Here is a 23,131-nt window from a genome sequence, read left to right as displayed (position 1 = left end):
ATAACAGACAAACGTATCAAAGGTGCAAGATCTGTAGAACAAATGGAGGATGAAAAGGTGATAGGTAAGCAACTGTCAGATTAAGAGGATAATCCTCCCCTTTCTGTTGTTCGTGGTTGACGGAGATGAAATGAGCCTCATTGCTACCTAGCCACCAACACAGCATGGGTTTGGACCTCATGGTAGAGCCCGACATATGAGTGCCTTTTTGCTGCACTATCTGCAAAATGATCCCCGTATAGTTATGATTAGGAATACTTCTGGCTACTGGGTTGCCACTTTGTTAGATCCATGTTATAAAACCATATTTTGCCATATGCTTCACCCCCTGGAAAGGAACCCGTGAATGCTTGAGTATCAAAACAGAGCTTTTCCCCAAGACAGCAGTGAAGCACACAGTTTGCATCGCAGCTCTAGGCTTCCAAACTCCGGCATGTCAATTCGTCAATGCCAAAACATTAGCAGCAACAGCAGCAGCGGTGGAAGTGGAAGAAGCAATTTCTGTGAGTCCTTTGACACTTAAATTAGACCAATTTGTGCACCAGCACAAGAGTCCAAGTCTTACACGTAATGGAGAGGATGGTGCAGGAGTATCTAGAACTGAATACCAATACTATCATGGACGATTTGAACCCTTTCACATTTTGGTCTTCCAAAATGGATGAGTGGCCTGAGCTCGCCTCACACACCTTGGAAGTTTTATCGTGCCCGGAAGCCAACGTTTTCTCCGAACACATCTTCAGCGCTGCTGGTGGTGTCCTGACAGATAAGCACATTCTGCTGTCCCTTGAAAGTGTAGACTGCCTAACTTACATCAAGATGAACAAATCATGGATATCCAAGGACTTTTGCAACCCAATCGCAGACTGTACAGACTAGGTGATATTGCATGTTTTAGTGTGATGCATTAATGTCACTTAACTGCACTCTATGATATCATTAGTGTGGCTTCTGTGCCTGCTGTGGCTGCTGCTGCTGCAGCTGATTTTAACACAAATTTGTGGAAATGCGAACAGTCATGGTTGGTCAATATCTGCTGGGTTAGCTGTAGTGGAAGACATGTCAGTCCCAATTATACTATTTCTATTCTCGTGACAGTTATTCTACTTTGGTGGTGTCAGGCCCTCATTTTTTAAAATGTAAAAACTACAAGTTGGGTGTCAATCTGCTGGATTGGGTGTAGTGGAAGACCTATCAGTCCTTGTACTATTTCTACTGTGAGGAAATTGATGCCACTTTTGTGGTGTCTGCCAATAATTTTTGGACATCTGTACACTCCTGGTTGGGTGTCCATCTGTTGGATTGGGTGTAGGTGAAAACCTGTTGATCCCTATTATACTATTTCTACTCTCCTGAAATTGATTCCACTTCAGTGGTGTAAGGCCTTCATTTGTTTAAATGTTAACACTCTTGGTTGGAGGTCCATCTTTTGGATTAGGTTTAGTGGAAGACATATCAGTCCATATTGTGCTACAGTATTTCAACTGTGGCAAAATTGATGCCACGTTTGTGGTGTCTGCCAGTAATTTTTGGAAATGTGAACACTCCTGGTTGGGTGTCCATCTGCTGGATTGGGTGTAGTGGAAGACCTATCGATTCCTATTATACTATTTCTACTGTGGTGAAATTGATGCCACTTTGTTGTTGTCTGTCAATAATTTTTGGAAATGTGAAAACTTCTGGTTGGATGTCCATCTGTTGGATTGGGTGCCGTGGAAGACCTGTCGGTACCTATTATACTATTTCTACTCTTGTGAAATTGATGCTACTTCTGTGGTGTAAGGCCCTCAATTGTTTAAATGTGAACCCTCCTGGTTGGGTGTCCATCAGCTGGATTGGGTTAGTGGAACACCTATAAAGGGCCACATATAATGCTCCATATATGATAGGCCCCATATGATGCTCCACATATGATGGACCGCATAAGATGATCCATATATGATGGACTCCAAATGATGCGCCAGTATATGGTAGCCCCCATATGATGCTCCATATATAATGGGCACCATAATATGCTCCATATATAATGGGTCCCATATGATGCTCCATACATGATGGGCCCCATATGATAAACTCCATAAATTGCTCCAAAAATGGAAAAAAAACAAAAACCCTCACCTTTCCTCCACTTCTCTGCTCCAGACTCGTCAGCGTCTGCCGTCTCTGATTGTTCAGGCAGATGGCACACAGACGTGACTTTATCGTGCCCTCTGACCCTAAACATCACAGTGAGGAGACATGGAAGACGCCGCTGCGGAGGAGTGGGGAGAGGTGATTATCGCAAGTACTGGGGACCTTAGTAAGCAGGGGGGCCCACTCGCAGGTGCCAGCACAGGCACCGGGCCCCCATAGCACGTCAGTGTGCCTTACAGCGAGTGGGCCCCCCACCTGCTCAGGGCGCAAGCATTTGCCAGGATACTGATGCTGGCCCTGGCAACCAAACTGATGCTCCTTGAAATACAGTGGCCACACAGCTTTAGAACGCTATTATTTGCAGATTAACCACATAACTGAAAGCTAAGGCTGTGTGCCCATGATGCATTTTTGATGCATCAAATTAAATGCAGCATCTATCATATCAAGAAGAGTGGATGTGATTTATAGAAATTTCTAAACTGCCCTGCATGTTTCAAATCAGTAACCTGTCAATTTTTCTTGCTTGTACACTGAGTTTTTGTTCGGATTTTTAACTCAGATGCCAAAAATCTGCACGCTTGAAACGCTCATGCATTTTTATTGTGTTTTAACACATCAAAGACACATGTAATCCACACATAACTATAGCAATAAAGTTTTGCAAATACTAAAAAGATGCAAAAACAAAGCGCCGAAACCCAATAAAAATATATGTAATAAAAAAACGTAAAAACTTAATGAAAAAAATGTAAGTAACCTATATTACTTAATCTCTTCAACACCCCACCCCCCAAGCCTCTGTCCACCTTCAAGACCAGACCAAATTTTACAGTTCTAACCAATGTCACTTCATGTGGTAATAACTCTGGAGTGCTTCAACAGATCCCACTGTTTCGGACACTATTTTTTGTGACATATTGTACTTAATGACAGTGGTAGAAATTTGTTAGATATGACTTGCATTTATTTGTGAAAAAAAATCTGAAATTTTGCAAAAATTTGGAAAATTTAGCAATTTTCAAACTTTTAATTTTCATGCCCTTAATTGAGAGAGATATGTCACACAAAAAAAGTTAATAAATAACACTTCTCTCATGTTTACTTTACATAAGCAAAATTTTTGAAATATAATACTTTTTGTTAGCAAGTTAGAACGGTTAAAATGTAACTAACGAATCCTCATTTTTTTAACAAAATTTACAAAACCATTTTTTGTTAGAGACAATATCACGTTTCAAGTGACTTTTAGGGGATCTACATGACAAAAAATACCGAAAGTGGCACCATTCTAAAAACTGCACCCCTCAAAGCCCTCGAAACCTCATTTGAAAAGTTTACTAACCCTTCAGGTGCATCACAGGTGGGGGAAAACTACTGTTTGGGTGCACTGTAGGGCTCAGAAGAGAAGGGGCACCACTTGACTTTTTGTATGCAAAATTGGCTGACATATCCATACGTTCAAGGTCAGTAAGTATTTACCAACCCGGACATATGGATACGTACAAGGTTGTGAAGGGGTTAATAGGCGCAGAAATGGGGCAGAAAATCTTCATATTAAAAACTCACTTAAAGCTCATGGATCCCCTTTAACTGTGAAAGGAAATCTATTTATTTAATTTCTTTTCTCTGTGGACATCATGGAGCCCTCGTCCAAAATTCCCTTTTTAGCGGAAATATACTGAAAAAATGTATTATGTAATATCTAAATTTTATTTAATAATGTGTTAAGTAGAGTTGAGCAACTTCAACTTTTTTAGAATCGAGTCAAGTTTTAGGAAACCCGACTTTGTCAAAAGTCGGGTTGGGTGAAATTGGCTGATTATTGCGAAAAGTCGGGGGCCGACCGAAACACGAAACCCAATGCAAGTCAATGGGGAATCAAAGTGGGCAGTGAGTGGAGGACAGGAAAACACCTACAGTGTCCATTTTAATGCCAAAAACATCAATTCTTATTTCTTAAGCTTGTCAATCTTAATTTACTTTATAATAATAGTCAGGCATTGAAAACAGGGGGTCATTTGGCTAAAATTGTAGGGGGGTAGGACTGGCTCAAGATTTTCGTGAGCCCAGGAAACGCGGAATACGTCACGGCGGTGGAGCAGGGAGAGGTAAGTATTTCAACTTTGCAAGTGCTGTGATCCTGAGCAAGCAGGGGTGGCCCACTCGTTGGCACTTGGCACTGGCACAAGACCCCTCATAGTACGGTGGTGTGTTTGACAGCGGGTGGCACAACCCACTGCCAGAGACACTTTTGCATACTATGAGGTGCCCTGTGCCAGTGACGTCGCCAATGAGTATGCCCCCCACCTGATGAAGGAACCTGCACTTTCATCTGCACCTTCCTCTTTGTCCCCGTGTAAGGTGGTATAGTATGCGGGAAGGGGTAGGGCTGTGTAGAGTGCAAGGGGAATGTAGTGGTCTGGGTCAATATACCAGCAGACTCATCTAGCAGTGGCTGGGCGATGGACAGGACGAGGAGGAAACACAGATAAAGGCCCAAATAATAAAGTAGGCTAAATGCAGTTCAAAATTGGTAACAGGACTAAACAGGCGGCATAGCTTTGTTCAGTGGAGGACAACTGTAATGAGTAGCACAGACACAGATAGTAGGCCCAAAATAAAAAAGTAGGCTAAACGCAGTTCAAAATTGGTAACAGGACTTAACAGGTGGCTAGCTTTGTTCAGTGGAGGACAACTGTAAAGAGTGGCGCAGACACAGTTAGTAGGCCCAAAATAAAAAAGTTGGCTAAATGCAGTTCAAAATTGGTAACAGGACTAAACAGGCGGCCTAGCTTTGTTCAGTGGAGGACAACTGTAATGAGTGGCGCAGACACGGTTAGTAGGCCCAAATATAAAAGTAGGCTAAATGCAGTTCAAAATTGGTAACAGGACTAAACAGGCGGCCTAGCTTTGTTCAGTGGAGGACAACTGTAATGAGTGGCGCATACACGGTTAGTAGGCCCAAATACAAAAGTAGGCTAAAAGCAGTTCAAAATTGGTAACAGGACTAAACAGGCGGCATAGCTAGGTACTGGGGTGGGCTCCTCTGCTGAGTAGCAGACAGTGGTAGTAGGCGCAAAGTATTAACTGGTCTAAATGGAGGCCAGAGCCCCTGTATATTTTTACTATCATCTATCATTTCAACAAATTTGTATTGGCAGTGCCATTGAAGGATTTAACAGCACAGACTACACAGTGGTGGAGCAGGGAGAGGTAAGTATTGCAAGTGGTAGAGCACTGTTCGAGCTGGGAGGGAACACTCTCTCGTGGGCGGCGGTACTGGCACAGGGTCCCTCATATTATGACGGTGTGTCTAATGTTGGTTGTGCACCACCACCATCAGAGACACTTCATTGTACTATGAGGGACCCTGTGCCACTGCCGTCGGCGAAGAGTGGGCGCACCCTCCTGTCCAGGCAAATGGCAATCACATAAGTGCTTGCGCCAGGTGGTGACCACGGCCCTGTGGGGGGAGTCAGCCCATTTAGGGAGGTATAAAAATGGCCTATGGTGGACATTCAGCCGCTGCAAATGGTGGAATTGGAGAAGTCAGTAAGAGGAGGCCAAAAGCAAGACATTTTTCAGGCAAACTACCTGTCAGCAGGAGAAGGTGGGGCAAAATAATTTGAAATCCATGATTGGTTCATTTTAATGAAGGTTACATCATCAACATTCTGGGTAGCCAGACATGTCCTTTTTTCGGTCAGTTTTGAACCAGCAGCGCTGAAGACTCTTTCTGAGAGCACACTATAAGCAGGGCAAGCAAGCTCCTGTAATGCATATTCTGCCAATTCAGGCCAGGTGTCTATTTTAGATGCCCAGTAATCAAAGGGGAATGACCTGTGAGGGAGAACATCGATAAGGGAGGAAAAGTAGTTTGTAACCATACTGGACAAATGCTGTCTCCTGTCACTTTGAATCGATGCAGCACTACCTGTCGTGTCAGCGGTCATTGCGAAATCACTCTACAACCTGGTCATAAAACCCCTCTGTCCAACACCACTTCGGATTTGTGCACCTCTAACACCTCTGCAATGCTGCCCCCTACGGCTCTTGTGAGAGCCATCACCACCGCTGTGTGCTGGGAATGCCTGAATGAAACTGTCTACAAGAGTTGCTTGTTTGGTAGCCAATATTTGCTCAAGGTTCTCATGTGGCATGATATTTTGTAATTTTCCTTTATATCGTGGATCCAGGAGGCAGGCCAAACAGTAATCGTCATCGGTCATCATTTTGATAATGCGGGGGTCCCTTTTTAGGATACGCAAGGCATACTCAGCCATGTGGGCCAATGTTCCAGGTGTCAATTCACTGCTTGTGCTGGGTTGAGGAGCACTTTCTTGCAAATCAACATCACTTGTGTCCCGCAAAAATCCTGTACCTGACTTTGCAATGCCACCAGTTTCTAATGCCCCCTGTGAAGCATCCTCCTCCCATAAATAATCATCCCCATCATCCTCCTCCTCCTCTTCATCCGTCACCTCGTCCAGGAGAGTTCCCTGAGCAGACAATGGCTGACTGTCATCAAGGCTTCCCTCCTCCTCGGCCGCAGACGCCAGCTCCTTAACGTGCGTCAAACTTTGCATCAGCAGACGCATTAGTGGGAGACTCATGCTTATGATGGCGTCATCTGCACTTACCAGCCGTGTGCATTCCTCAAAACACTGAAGGACTTGACAGAGGTCTTGGAGCTTCGACCACTGCACACCAGACAACTCCATGTCTGCTATCCAACTGCCTGCCCGTGTATGTGTATCCTCCCACAAATTAATTACAGCATGCCTCTGTTCACACAGCCTCTGAACCATGTGCTGTGTGGATTTCCGCCTTGTTGCAATGTCGATTATTAGGCAGTGCTGGGGAAGATTCAGTGATCGCTGATGGTTCAGCATGCGGCTGGAGTGTACGGGCGACCGGCGGATGTGCGAGCAAAGTGTTTGCACCTTCAGGAGCAGGGCTGGTAACGCTGGATAATTTTTGAGGAAGCACTGCACCACCAGGTTCAAGGTGTGAGCCAGGCAAGGTATGTGTTTAAGTTCTGAAAGGGCTATGGCAGCCATAAAATTCCTTCCGTTATCACTGACTACCTTGCCTGCTTCAAGATGTACACTGCCCAACCATGACTGAGTTTGTTGCTGCAAGTACTCAGCCAGTACTTCCGCGGTGTGTCTGTTGTCACCCAAACACTTCATTTCTAGCACAGCCTGCTGACGCTTACCACTAGCTGTTCAATAATGGGACACCTCGTGTGCAACACTGGCAGCTGCAGATGGAGTGGTCGTGCGACTGCGCTCTGTGTACGAGCTTTCGCTTCTGGAGGAGGAGGAGGGGTGGTGAACACCTACAGCCAACTGTTTCCTAGACCGTGGGTTAGACAGAACTGTGCCACTATGGCTGTTACCTGTGGACCCTGCATCCACCACATTAACCCAGTGTGCTGTGATGGACAAGTAAAGTCCCTGGCCATGCCTACTGGTCCATGCATCTGTTGTGAGGTGCACCTTTCTACTGACTGATTGCCTCAGTGCATGGACAATGCAGTCTTTGACATGCTGGTGGAGGGCTGGGATGGCTTTTCTCGCAAAGAAGTGTCTTCTGGGTAGGTCATAGAGTGGTACTGCGTAGGCCATCAGGGCTTTGAAAGCTTCGCTTTCAACCAACCAGTAGGGCATCATCTCTAAAGAGATTAGTCTAGCAATGTGGGTGTTCAAACCCTGTGTACGCGGATGAGAGGATGAGTACTTTATTTTCCTAACGAGAGTCTCTTGTAGGGTGAGCTGGACTGAAGAGGTGCATATGGTGGAACTAGCGGTCGTGGTGGACATGGCGGATTAAGAGAGGGTTGGTGATGGTATTCTCAATGTTGGCCTACATACAGTGTTTCCTACCAATAACCTTGTGATTCCCTGACTGCTTTGGCCTTGCAACGATACTACCACATTTGCTGCTGGTGGTGTCCTAACCGGTGGGCTTACAGTGAGGGAAGCAATTTAGCGCTGCTGACTACCTTCATTCTGAGCAGGTGCACCACCGGTACGGGATGTTTGCTAGTTAGTCCAGGCTTGCAAGTGCATGGTGTTTAAATGTCTAAGCATGCACGTTGTATTTAAATTTTGAAGATTCTTCCCTCTGCCTTTGAGCATTTCCTACAGATAACTTTTGACTGATCATTCGGATCTTGGTTAAAAAATTGCCACACTGCACTCTTCCTACTATGGAATACCTTTTCAGGCATTGCACGCTGTGCTTCTTTCACCAAATGGCCACGCTGTCCTAAAACTGTTTTTGTTTTAGACAAACGTTTTTGGCCTGATACGGGCCTGCCAGATGACAGCTGTTGCGATGTAGATGGCTGCTGCGGATCATCCTCCTCCGCTTCTCAGCTACTGGCAGCGGCACCCTCTTCCCCCAATGGCTGCCAATCTGGGTCAACAACTGGGTCATCTATCACCTCCTCTTCAATGTCATGTGCACCTTCCTCTGTGTCACCGTGTAAGGTGCTATAGAGTTCGGGACGGGGCACCATAGTCTCATCAGGGTCAGATTCTGGCTCAGTACACTGAGAGGGCATTATAGTGATCTGAGTCAATGGAACAGCATTATAATCTAGCTGTGGCTGTGCATCAGTGTACTCCATGTCCGATTCATCTTGTAATGGGCAGTTAACAATTTCCCGTTCTAACCCAGGCACGGTATGGGTAAAGAGCTCCATGGAGTATCCTGTAGTGTCGCCTGATGCATCCTTCACTTTTGGTTTATGTGAAGGACACAAGGAAACGTCTTGTTTCTGACCGGGAGAATCCACTGACGACTCGCTGCTTTTATATTTGGAACTTTCTGAAGAGGAGGCGAAAGAGCTAGAGGCTGAGTCAGCAAGGAAAGCCAAAACTTTTTCCTGCTGCTACAGCTTTAAAAGCCATTTTCTACTCCCAGATAAGAAAGCCTTCGAGGCCTTGTGTAGCCAGACGATGACGCTGGCTCAACACCTCCAGCCTTAGGTGCTATTGTGCTTTTGCCACTACCACCAGATGCACCACCACCACCATCAGTACCAGCTCGCAACCAACACCCACGGCCGCTTCCACCTGACTTCCTCATTTTTTTAAAAATCTAACCAAAATAACAACCGTTATATGGTACTATAAAATAAGGTAGAAGGTGTATATAAACGTGTTGAGATTTTAAATCTCCTTTTTTTGGGGGGGGAGACTGCACAAAAATCAGGCCCTGTGCAAAAAACAACACAATGTAAGTGGCTGAAAGTGGCTGGCTGATATACGACAAACTAACAGGACAGAAGTATATCCACTTTGTGGAATTTGAATCTCCCCTTTTTTTGGGAGACTGAGCCACAACTTAGGCCCAGTGTATATAACAACGCAAGCTAAGTGGCAGAAAGTGGCTGGCTGATATACCACAAAGTAACAGGACTGAAATATATCCACTTTGTGATAATTTGAATCTCACTTTTTTTGGGGAAAGGGGAGACTAAACCAAACCTCAGGCCCTGTGCATAAAGCAACACAATGTAAGTGGCAGAAAGTGGCTGGCTGATATACCACAAACTAACAGGACTGAAATATATCCACTCTGTGATAATTTGAATCTCACTTTTTTTTTTTGGGGAAAGGGGAGACTAAACCAAACCTCAGGCCCTGTGCATAAAGCAACACAATGTAAGTGGCAGAAAGTGGCTGGCTGATATACCACAAACTAACAGGACTGAAATATATCCACTCTGTGATAATTTGAATCTCACTTTTTTTTTTTGGGGGGGGGAGACTAAACCAAACCTCAGGCCCTGTGCATAAAGCAACACAATGTAAGTGGCAGAAAGTGGCTGGCTGATATTACATAAACTAACAGGACTAAAATATATCCACCTTGTGATAATTTGAATCTCACTTTTTTTTTGGGGGGGACTAAACCAAACCTCAGGCCCTGTGCATAAAACAACACAATGTAAGTGGCAGAAAATGGCTGGCTGATATACCACAAACTTAAGGTTCCGTCACATTTAGCGACGCTCCAGCGATATAGACAACGATCCGACCTAAACTAGATCGCTGGAGCGTCGCTGTTAGGTCGCTGTAGAGATGTCAAACACAGCTACTCGAGAACGATGCAGGAGCGATCCAGTGACGTACTTATCGTTCTCGCTGGTTGTTCGCTCCATGAAAAAACATTGCAGGCATCGTTGCTTTTGCTGTCAAACATGACAAATCACGCCAACCTGATGACCAAATAAAGTTCAGGACTTTCAGCTCCGACCAGCGATGTCACAGCGGGATCCTGATCGCTGCTGCGTGTCAAACACGAGATCGCTATTCAGGATGCTGCAACGTCACGGATCGTTGTCGTTCTCATTGTAAAGTTGCTCAGTGTGACGGTACCTTAACAGGACTGAAATATATCCACTTTGTGATAATTTGAATCTCACTTTTTTGGGGGAGACTAAACCAATCCTCAAGCCCTGTGCATAAAACAACACAATGTAAGTGGCAGAAAGTGGCTTGAAGATATATGAAAAAATACAAGGACTGTAGTACAATTTCAATCTCCCTACAATGATCTCAGGACAAGTATGGCAGCAATAAAAAGGACTGCTGCACACAAAAGTGTGGACAAATAAACAAGATAACTGTGCAGAAAGGAGCAACGGGATTTTTGCTTTTAAAAAAGCAGTTGGTTTGCACAGCGGCGTACAAACACCAATGCAGCTATCAGGGAACCTTATAAGGCAGCCTAATAAGCTACAGAGCTGATGAACAAAAATATAGCCTCCACTGTCCCTGCAAACAAATGGTGGTGTTGGACAGTGGAAATCGCTACAGCACAAGCAGTTTTGGGGCTTAATCTTCCCTCCCTAACTATATCCCTTCTTCTGATGAAGCTGCGGCAACCTCTCCCTATGCTACAATCGGCAGAAGTAAAATGGCGGCCGTGTGCACGCCCCTTTATAGCCCTTGTGACACCACAGAAAGCAAGCCAATCACTGTCATGCCCTTCTGTAAGATGGTGGGGACCGAGACCTATGTCATCACGCTGCTCACACTCTGCGTCCTCCTTCATTGGCTGAAAAATGGCGCAGAACGCGTCATACGAAACGCGACTTTGGCGTGAAGATTGACGACCTCATGGCCGATCCCACACTAGGATCGGGTCGGGTTTCATGAAACCCGACTTTGCCGAAAGTCGGCGATTTTTGAATTTGTCCAATCCGTTTCGCTCAACCCTAGTGTTAAGGTCTGCCGTTAAAATCTTTACAACCAGCTCATCACTTCAGATACACCAGCATTAAGAAAATAGAAAAGGACAGAAGCATGTTCCGATATAACAACTGTTTCCTACTGTAACCTGATAAGTTGTGTCATGCACTGTTATTGGGGAAACTATTTCTTATGGATTCTGAAAGATGAATCTCAACTGCTTTGGGAAATGTTCAGGGTGTTGGTTGGTTACAAGATAAAATGCGCTTATAAAACATCACAAACAAAGGATTACATATTCTCATTACTGGGTCGAAGCAAGAAGTAAATAAATCTGTCACACTATGTGCCCTTGATGCTTAGTTATTGAATTAGCCATAAAAAATGGGATTCTGTCTCACTTTATGTAACACATGTATCAACAAATGATCTAATTTTTCATTAGAAAGCAACCTGTAATCTCATTTATTATCCTTAAAGTGGAATTGTGCTGTCAGAAAACAGAATACAGAAGGAAATGGATATGAAGGAAAATCCAATGTTGAGGATTTGTGGTATCTTTATCCTGTAGAGTCATTCATATGTATTCAGGGGACACTAAATTACTCCAACAGAACTTTTCTCCTGATATGTTTTATATCCATTCCCTGTAGAGGTAAAAGGCAAAGTTCTGATTTCGTGGTCAAGTAAGTTCAGTACAGAGGATAGTTCAGATAAAATCATTGCCGAGCTTTAAACCAATGTACTTTTAGTGGAAATGTGATGTAGTAAATACAAGAAAGTAAATAAAAAGCAAAAAGCAAAGCTTGAGCTCCATTACAGCAATAAATCTTCACAGAGGAACATCAAGGACACAAGAAATAATTTTATCCGAGGGCCAGATCATTGTAAAATGGTGACAACAGACATGATTTAATGCTTGTTGTTATATTTAATACTAGTATGGAAAACCAAATAATCCTGACTCTTCTCGACACTAGTATTCTGTAAAATTATTCACAGAGGGTGGAGTGTAAAATGTTATCTAAAGCCTTTTCAATTAAATAGTATCCAGCATGTCAAAGATTCCCAACCTTAATCAACTGAAAGCAGCATTCTGATCAGAGGCGTAACGCAAAGCTATTGAGTCCCAGTGCTAAATCTGCAGAAGGGCCATTATCCAATATTGGGGTCTTTTTATGTGTGGGAGAGGAGTCAATACCCATAGGCACAAGGGAGGAATTGCTTTCTCAATCTGTACAGAAACAGTTGAACCTGACTGTTTCAGATATTCGTTTGGCCAGCTGCCATGGTAGTTCCTGTGTAGGTCAATTTAGTGCTCCGGGCAGGGTTTAATATGAGATCACTAAAAGGAAAATGCATTAAAGTACAAATTGCTGTGTATTGTCCCTCCAATCAGGCAATTGTATTCATAGGCATCCTGGTTAAACTAGAAAAATGTAAAACGAAAAAAAAAAACAAACACAGTTGCATTTAAATAGATAAAAGCGACCAAAAAAAGTAATTTTGTCATTCTTTAATTTTTTCATTTACAGGGTTTACCAATCAGGTTAATTATTTTCATATTTTGACAGATTGATTTTTCTGAACATGACCATACCACATGCGTTTAATTTTTTTAAATCTTTATTTTTAATGGGGGGAAAAGAGGGTGATTTTTTACTGATTTTCTTAGTTAGGTTTTTTTTTTTTTTTTTTTTGACTGTTCCTGTTAGTCCCCTTGATTTGAAGCTGTGATTGTCTGATCACTTGTGCTATGCACAGCATTGCCACATCATTGCTGTATAAAGCAAAAATCATGGTCTACTTTGAAGTACATCCGCTGGGTAGGTTTCAAGGAAGCTCCATAATGAGAAGCATGGAGAACTTCAACCAACACCTCCTCTCATAGTAACCCATGGCCATGATCATGTCACAAGTGTGACAATGGGGGCCTAGAATGATGCACCCCCTACTGGCATGCTGTTAATGCCCCCAGCAGAGTTTGGGGTGTTTACAAAATTTTATACAATCCAAGGATTATTATTAACCCCTTTACCCCCAAGGGTGGTTTGCATGTTAATAACCAGGCCAATTTTTACAATTCTGACCACTGTTCATTTATGAGGTTATAACTTTGGAACGCTTCCATGGATCCTATGTTTTCTCATGACATATTCTACTTCATGATAGTGGTAAAACTTCTTTGATAAGACTTGCGTTTATTATTGAAAAAAATGGAAATTTGGCAAAAATGTTGAAAATTTTGCAATCTTCCAACTTTGAATTTTCTTGCCCTTAAATTACACAGATATGTTATGTAAAATACTTAATAACTAACATTTTGCCCATTGCCACCTTACATAAGCACAATTTTGGAACCAAAATTTTTTTTTTGCTAGGGAGTTATAAGGGTTCAAATTTAAACAGTGATTTCTCATTTTTACAACACCATTATTTTTTAGGGATCACATCACATTTGAAGTCACTTTGAGGCGTCAATATAATAGAAAATACCCAAAGTGACAGCATTCTAAAAACTGCACCCCTCAAGGTGCTCAAAACCACATTCAACAAATTTATTAACCCTTCAGGAGCTTCTCAGGAATTTTTGGAATGTTTAAAAAAAAAATGAACATTTAACTTTTTTTCACAAAAAAAAATTATTTCAGATACAATTTTTTTTATTTTCCCAAGGGTAACAAGAGAAATTGGACATCAAAAGTTGGTCTGCAATTTATCCTGAGTACGGAGATACCCCATATGTGGGGGTAAACCACTGTTTGGACATACGGCCGCGCTTGGAAGGGAAGGAGCATCATTTGACTTTTCAATGCAAAAATGGCTGGAATTGAGATCGGACGCCATGTCGCGTTTGGAGAGCTCCTGATGTGCCTAAACAGTGGAAACATCCCACAAATGATACCATTTTGGAAAGTAGACCCCCTAAGGAACTTATCTAGATGTGTGGTAAGCACTTTGAACCCCCAAGTGCTTCTCAGAAGTTTATAATGTAGAGCTGTAAAATCAAAACAAAACAAAAATGATTTTTTCACCCCAATTTTTTTATTTTCCCAAGGGTAACAAGATAAATAGGAACCCAAAAGTTGGGGTACAATTTGTCCTGAGTACGCTGATACCCCATATATGGGAGTACCACAGTTTGGGCGCATGGCAGAGCTCGGAAGGGAAGATGGAATACAGACTTTGATGGAATGGTCTGCTGGCATCATGTTGCGTTTGCAGAGCCCCTGATACAGTAGAAAACAGTAGAAACACCCCGCAAGTGACCCCCATATTGGAAACTAGACCCCCCAAGAAACTTATCTTATTGTGCAATTTGTCCTCAGTATGCTGATAATCCATATGAGGGAGAAAACTACTGTTTGGGCACACGTCGGGGCTCGGAAAGGAAGTAGTGATGTTTTGGAATGCAGACTTTGATGGAATGGTCTGCGGGGCATCATGTAGTGTTTACAGAGCCGCTGATGTGCCTAAACAGTAGAAACCCCCCACAAGTGATGCCATTTTGGAAACTAGACCCCCCAAGGAACTTTTCTAGATGTGTTGTGAGAACTTTGAACCCCCATGTGTTTCACTAAAGTTTATAATGCAGAGCCGTCTTCTGCATGCGTCCTGCGTGCCTATACTTCGTACTTGCTGCGTCCCCGTGCAGTCGGCGGGCAAGTGAAAATGACACATCCGCATGTCGTGCATATCCAATGTTAAAGATAGGTAAGCAGGACACATGCAGAAGTAGGCATACCTAAATGCTAGTACGGAAATGGGCGGAGCTTCAGGGAGGAAGTACACAGTCTTACGCAAAGCCCCGGTACGCAAGTGTGAACGTAGGCGTAATTTTTTTAGCATGGTGAATTCTGACAGAACTATTTTTCTTTTGTCTCCTTTTGAGTTCAACTTTAGTTTTTTTTAAATTTTGTTTTCAGCAACAAAAATATTGTGATGCTAGACACAACCCAAGGACAAGCCGTGAATCAGCAAAGTCAATACCAGAAGAGCCAAAAGTAAACCAAGGGAAAATACAAAGTCATAAGTCAGGTCACGTGCCAGGGTCAGAATACCAGAGAAATAGCAGATAAGCAAAGGGGCAATAGCAAATGGGTAGTTAGAGCACAGTTCAAAAGTCAGCAGCAGAAGATCAGAAGCAAAGGGGCAATAACAAATGGGTAGATAGAACATGGTCCAAAGGTCAGCAAATAACAATAGCAAATAATTAAATTTGATTGTTAAATCAAACGGTTGTAAATGCTTTACACTCTAAACTAAGAGCTAAATCCAAAATTTTACATCGATAACCTTGTGGCTGTCACTATAAGTGGGTTCTGTGCTTTAAAATGCTGGTTCTATTATTTATGAAGCATGTGGGTAACATTGCATGAAGGCATTCTGGCTAGTGCTGAATTGGCAGCACAGTGGCTCATTGGTTAGCCCTGAGACTTTACAACACTGGGGTCCTGAGATTGAATCCCACCAAGGACAACATCTGCATGGAGTTTGTATGTTCTCCCCCTGTTTGCATGGGTTTCCTTTGGGTTCTTTGCTTTCCTCCGACACTTCAAAGACATACTGATGCAGAATTTAGAATGTGAGCTGCAATGGGGACAGCGATAATGTCTGTAAAGTGCTGTGGAATGAATGGCACTATATAAGTGTAACAACTCTGCTGGCATCACGGCATGGCCTCGCATCTCTCACACTATCTTACCCACTGCTCCAGGTCATGATGTGGTTTCTGTTTCATGCCAGCTCCATGCTCTGTGTCTCTGCTCTCTGCATGCTTCATGGCTGTGTGTATAGGGAGGCGGCGCCTAAACTCTCTGGTTCTTATAGGAATCAGGTGCATCTGTCTAATCTGTTCCTGACCTATTACCAAGAGGCCTCCAGTGTATAGTGCAGCTCCACCCTGTGTTCTGGGCCTGTGCAATGTGTTAGCTCAGTTTGTGTTTAGCTTCTGAGTTTGCCAGGCCTTGCTCTGTGTTACTCCCTCTCTGGAGGCTTTTCTCCTTGCCTTGCCTTGATCTTGTTGTCCGCCCTCCAGGAGGCAGAATATCCTGGTCCATGTGTCTTTGTCCTTCTGTCTTGTTCCATTGCCTTGTCTGTACTTTGTCTTATCTCGGTCTCCTTGTCTGTGGCTTCCTTCCCTGCTGTGTCTTTCCTTGTGTTCTCAGTCTGCTTACACTCCACACTCTTGCGGCTCTGCCTGCTCTGTATCATTTTGGCTTTACCGCTGCTCTGACTCCTGCGGTTCTGCTCCGTTCTACTCTGCTCCGCTCCCGTTGCTGCAGAAACCTCTTGTTGCAGCTCCTCTCCACATTCCTTGTGGCTCTGCTCTGCTTAGCTTCTGCAGAAATCTCTTGCTGCAGCTCCTCTCCGCATTCATTGCGGTTCTGCTTTGCTTAGCTTTGGTTGCTACGCTATCTCTTGCTGCTCTTCCACTCCTATCTGCAATCTTGCACTTCTCTCCTGTGTGAATAGGTCCCAACCTGTTCCTTCATTCTCCTTTCCTTCTGGCTTGTTACCGTACCTGCATCTCCTGTGTGAACAGGTCCCAACCCGTTCCTTCATTCTCCTTTCCTTTCTGCTTGTTTCCTTTTCTGCACCTCCTGTGTGAACAGGTCCCTACCTGTTCTGTCATACTACTTATCCGTATCTGCCTCTCCAGTGTGAACAGGTCCCTACCTGTTCCTCCATACTTCATATCCGTTCCTGCACCACCTGTGTGAACAGGTCCCTACCTATTCCTCCATACTTCATATCCGTTCCTGCACTTCCAGTGTGAAAAGGTTCCTACCTGTTCCTTGATACACCACATCAACCAGCCCTGTGTTCTCTGCCGTGTCTCTGCCAGCCCTGTGTTCTCTGCCGTGTCTCTACCAGCCCTGTGTTCTCTGCCGTGCCTCTGCCAGCCCTGTGTTCTCTGCCGTGCTCTTCTGTCAGTCCTGCCTGATGCCCGCACCTGTCCTAGTGTTCCTGTTCTCCAAGTGGGATCAGCAGCCACAGCCAGACACCACCCTGGAGTGCCTGATGCACAAGCCTGACCTCACCATCAGAGGCTCAAGTGAAAGCCCAGGCAGCTGTCATAGTCACGCCCCTTCCAGGGTAGTCTGGTTTGTGGCACAGTGGGGCCACAAACCCCCCCGAGCTCACGCCCACCAGTCAGGGCGTGAGCATGACAATAAGTGAGTAAAATATATGGGATTCATGTAGCTAGTAAATGTAACCCATTAACAACATCGGGCGTAATAGTACGCCGATGTTGTTATCCCCTGTTTTGATGTGGGCTCTGGTGGTGAGCCCACATCTTTTCTGGGACATGTCAGCTGTTTTGAGCAATGTGGTGGAGCCTTGGTGGAGCAGCGGTGGTGGTGTCAAACTATTATTATGGGCATACAGGTTATAAAATGCTGAGTAGAGTTGCCTTGTTGTTGAGATACCATCTTTGATCACTTTATATAAATGACATCTTCCAGGCTATGGGGAGGATGTTGCCTGGAAGATAACTCTTCCTCCTTCATGTAAAACAAGCTCTGGAGGCAGAGTTATCTTCCAGGCAACATCCTCTCAGAGCCTAGAAGAGGTAATTTAAATAAATTGATTATAAATGATTTCTCAGCAGCAACACACCTGATATGTGACACACATAGAGGACTGCTTTCAGCATTCTATAGCCTGCATGCCCATATTAATAGTTTAGATAGGTCAATTATGGTGACAGACTCCCTTTAAAGAATTGTGGATAATGCAAATAGATTACCTAGTTACTCCCAACTCAAAACATTCTGCTACAGTTAAAATCTAACTTTAGATTCAGTTTAGACAGTATTTATTGAACTATGGATATTATAAAGTTGCGATATTAAGTGCAAATGTGCTGTAAGAGTCTCTTTTAAGTTCTTTGCACACCATTCTTCTTTGAGGATCTGTTAAAATAATTTGCTTGTACTCCTCCAAATTGCTTTCCAGGCAAACATTACAGGTACACGAAAAAGCAATTGAATTACAAGATAAACTATTGAGTTCATGGTGTAGTCTATGTTTTCTATAAATTGAAGTACTCCAGTTACAGTAGCATAGTATCCATTATATAGTATTAGGTACAACTGAATGTACATTCATTTAGAAAGTGTTGTGAACATGTGTCAGTGACTTTTATAAGTAATTGTTAGAATGTTTGGCCTAACTTAAAGCTTCAAATCTTTTTCTGAAATGTCATGATAAAAAAGTTCATGACATAGAACAGACCTGGGCAAAGTGCAGATCGCATCTGGTCCTCTGGTTGCTCCCACGGACCGAGACAGCCAAAGGACTGAAAACAGTGGCCCAAGGGTTGCACCATGCCTTCCCACCACCTGCCGCCTGAGACTTGATATCACTGCTATCTCCATCCTCGGCATACAGATAGTAGTAAATATATTGGTGGAGAACAGAGCTGCCAGTACCGTCTTTCACCAATCAGTATGTGCAACTGAGACAGCAGACGTAAGAACGTCATTACATCGTGTCAGTTGTTTGGAGAACTGGGCACCAGAGCAGAGCTCCAGGTGAATGCGAGCGAGGTGAGTATATGTTGTATTTTTTTTTTTTAATATGTCTATGGGTTGTGTAATTACAAAAAAGGAGAACAAAACAGTTACAATCTTAAACATAACAACTTATTATTACATAGAGCATAAGGTATACCGGATATACTCGAGTATAAGCTGATCCGAGTATAAGCCGATGCGCCGACCCCCTAATTTTGCAACAAAAAACAGGGAAAACTTAATGACTCGAGTATAAGCCTGGGGTGGGAAATGCAGCAGTTACCGGTAAATGTCAAAAATAAAAATAAATACCAATAAAAGTAAAATTAATTGAGACATCAGTAGGTTAAGTGTTTTTGAATATCCATATTGAATCAGGAGCCCCATATAATGCTCCATGCAGTTCTTTATGGCCCCATAGATGCTCAATATAACTTTGTGCCACATGGAATGCTGCTGCTGCTGCACTAAATAAAAAAAATGACATACTCACCTCTCGTCGCTGCCCGCTACTCCTCAGCATCTGGTCTCTCCACACTGACTGTTCAGGCAGAGGGCGGCGCGCACACTAATACGTTATCATGCCCTCTGACCTGAACAGTCACTGCAGAGGATGGGGAAGACGGAGCGTCAGGGGAACGAGGGAAGGTAAATATGAAATACTCACCTGCTCCTGGAGCTCCTGATGCAGTCCCTGCATGTCCCACGGTGTCCGGGCGCAGCAGCTTCATCCTGTAGTGAGCTGTCACATGGTACCGCTCATTACAGTAAAGAATATACGGCTCCACCCCTATGGATACTTGCAAAAGTGGGTGCTACTAGGTACTAATCATGCAGGGTGCCCTAACTTTTGCATCAACCCATTTTACTTTTTGTAGTTTTTAAAATGTAAAAAACATTTTTTTCATAAAATACAAAAGGAAATGTGTCACATTTAACTTTAGCCCTTTTAGAGTTCATTTTATTTTTAACTTGCTTAACTGTTCACAATAACAGTAATTGTGACTAGGGTTGAGCGACTTTTAGTTTTTTAGGGTCGAGTCGGGTTTCGCGAAACCCGACTATCTCAAAAGCCGATTATCGCAAAAAGTCGGGGATCGACCGAAACACGAAACCCAATGCAAGTCAATGGGTAAGCATAGTCGGCAGTGAGTGGAAGCCAGGAAAACATCTATAGTGCCCATTTTAATGGCAAAAAACATCCATTCTTGTTACTGAAGCTTGTCAATCTTAATTTACCTTATAATAATAGTTAGGCATTGGAAATTGGGGGTCATTTGGCTAAAGTTGTAGGGGGTAGGGCTGGTTCAAGTATTTAGTGGGCCCAGGAAATGTGGACCGCGTCACAGCAGTGGAGCAGGGAGAGGTAAGTATTTCAACTTTGCAAGTGCTGTGATCCTGAGCAAGCAGTGGGGCCCACTCATTGGCATTGGCACTGGCACAAAGTACGGCGGTGTGTTTGCATGGCAGGGGCGCCTCACACCGGCAGCGACACTTTTGCATACTATGAGGGGCCCTGTGCCAGTGATGTCACCAACGAGTATTCCCCCCCACCTGATGAAGGAACCTGCACTTTCATCTGCACCTTCCTCTTTGTCCCCGTGTAAGGTGGTATGGTATGCGGGAAGGGGAACCTGACTTTCAGCAGGGTCACATTCTGGCTGTGTAGCGTGCACGGGGAAAGTAGCGTTCTGGGTCAATGTACCAGCAGACTCATCTATCACTGGCTGGGCAATGGGCAGGATGAGGAGGAAACACAGATATAGGCCCAAATAATAAAGTGGGCTAAATGCAGTTCAAAGTTGGTAACAGGACTAACCAGGGGGGCATTGCTTTGTTCAGTGGAGTACAATTGTAATGAGAGGCTGACACAGTGAGTAGGCCCAAATCAGTAAGTAGGCTAAATGCAGTTCAAAATTGTTAACAGAAGTAAACAGGCGGCACTGGTTTGTTCAGTGGAGGAGAACATGAAGGAGCGTCAGACACCGTTAGTAGAGCCAACAAAACAAGTAGGCCAAATGCAGTGTTATATTAAAAACAATTTAACGAGAGCCTGAAGATAGAAGCTAGGGAAAGGCAACCTGCGCTACAAGGACCTGCCATGATGTCATCACAGGCCCTGCGCGCCTGCGCTAGAAAGACCTGCCATGACGTCATGGTCATGTGACCGCGACGTCATCACAGGTCCTGCGTTCATACCAACCCTGGGACCGGAAGCTGCCGTGGACTACAGAGGGCCTTCAGAAAGGCTGGGCAATATACTAACCCTATAGTATATTGCCCAGCCACGTAGTATATTGCCCAGTCACGTAGTATATTGCCCAGCCACGTAGTATATTGCCCAGCCACGTAGTATATTGCCCAGTCATGTGGTATATTGCCAAGCCACGTAGTATATTGCCCAGCCACATAGAATATTGCCCAACCACATAGTATATTGCCCATTCACGTAGTATATTGCCCAGTCACGTAGTATATTGCCCAGTCATGTAGTATGTTGCCCAGTCACGTAGTATATTGCACAGCCACGTAATATATAGCACAGAGCCACGTAGTATATTGCCCAGCCACATAGAATCAGAATATTGCCCAGTCACGTAGTATATTGCACAGCCACGTAGTATATTGCCCAGTCACGTAGTATATTGCCCAGCAACGTAGTATATTGCACAGCCACGTAGTATATTGCCCAGCCACGTGGTATATTGCCCAGTCACGCAGTATACAGCACAGAGCCACGTAGTAGTATATTGCCCAGGTAGGTAGTATATTGCCCAGTCACATATGTAACAGGTTAAAAAATAAAAAAGTAACATGCTCACCATCCGAAGAGCCCGTTGTAGTTCCACCGCTTGTGTGCGGTGTCCGGTCCCAGGATTGGTATGAGCGCACGACCTTCCATGACATCGCGGTCACATGATCGTGACGTCGCGGTCACAAGACCGTGACGTCATGGAAGGTCCTTCGCCCATAGCATCTTTGGAAGCGGAACCTGCCGCTTGCAGTGCCGAGGAGAGGATGCGACGGCGGAAGGTGAGAATAAGGTGTTTTTTTATTATTATTATTTTTAACATTAGTTCGTTTTACTATTGATGCTGCATATGCAGCATCAATAGTAAAAAGTTGGGGACACACAGGGTTAATAGCGGCGGTAACGGAGTGCATTACCAGCGGCATACCGCGGTCCGTTACTGCCGGCATTAACCCTCTGTTAGGTGACCGGAGGGAAGTATGCGGGCGACAGGCACTGACTGCGGGGAGTAAGGAGCAGCCATTTTCTTCCGGACTGTGCCCGTCACTGATTGGTCGCGGCAGCCATGACAGGCAGCTGCCGAGACCAATCAGCGAATGAATAACTGTGACAGACAGAAGGACAGACAGACGGAAGTGACCCTTAGACAATTATATAGTAGATTCCCAAAATTCCTGTGAAACACCTGAAGGGTTAATAAACTTCTTGAATGTGGTTTTGAGCACCTTGAGGGGTGCAGTTTTTAGAATGGTGTCACACTTGGGTATTTTCTATCATAATGACCCCTCAAAATGACTTCAAATGAGATGTGGTCCCTAAAAAAAATGGTGTTGTAAAAATGAGAAATCACTGGTCAACTTTTAACCCTTATAACTCCCTAACAAAAAAAAAATTTGGTTCCAAAATTGTGCTGATGTAAAGTACACATGTGGGAAATGTTACTTATTAAGTATTTTGTGTGACATCTCTGTGATTTAATTGCATAAAAATTCAAAGTTGGAAAATTGTGAAATTTTCGCCAAATTTCCATTTTTTTCACAAATAAACACAGGTATTATCAAAGAAATTTTACCACTATCATTAAGTACAATATGTCACGAGAAAACAATGTCAAAATCATCAGGATCCGTTGAAGCGTTCTGTTGTGAATTCTGTGGTCAAGCTCCCTCCTGTGGTCATGAGTGGTACTTTGGCTGGTTCTGTCTATGAGCTTCATCTGGTGGATGTGAGTGGGGCTGCGGCTTCTGAGTTTCCTTCCTCAGGTGACGAGGTTAAGTCGTTAGGTGCTGCTCTATTTAACTCCACCTAGTTCTTTGTTCCTGGCCTCCAGTCAATGTTCCAGTATTGGTCTTGCTCTCTCCTGGATTGTTCTTGTGGCCTGTCTGCCCTGCATAAGCTAAGTTTTGCTTGTGTTACTTTTGTTTGCTATATTTTCTGTCCAGCTTGCTATATTGGTTTTTCTTGCTTGCTGGAAGCTCTGAGACGCAGAGGGAGCACCTCCGTACCATTAG

This window comes from Ranitomeya imitator, chromosome 1 (assembly GCF_032444005.1).
Source record: "Ranitomeya imitator isolate aRanImi1 chromosome 1, aRanImi1.pri, whole genome shotgun sequence".
In the NCBI taxonomy this organism is placed as follows: Eukaryota; Metazoa; Chordata; class Amphibia; order Anura; family Dendrobatidae; genus Ranitomeya; species Ranitomeya imitator.
The sequence above is the reverse complement of the archived record's forward strand: the minus strand, read 5'-3'. Positions refer to the sequence as shown.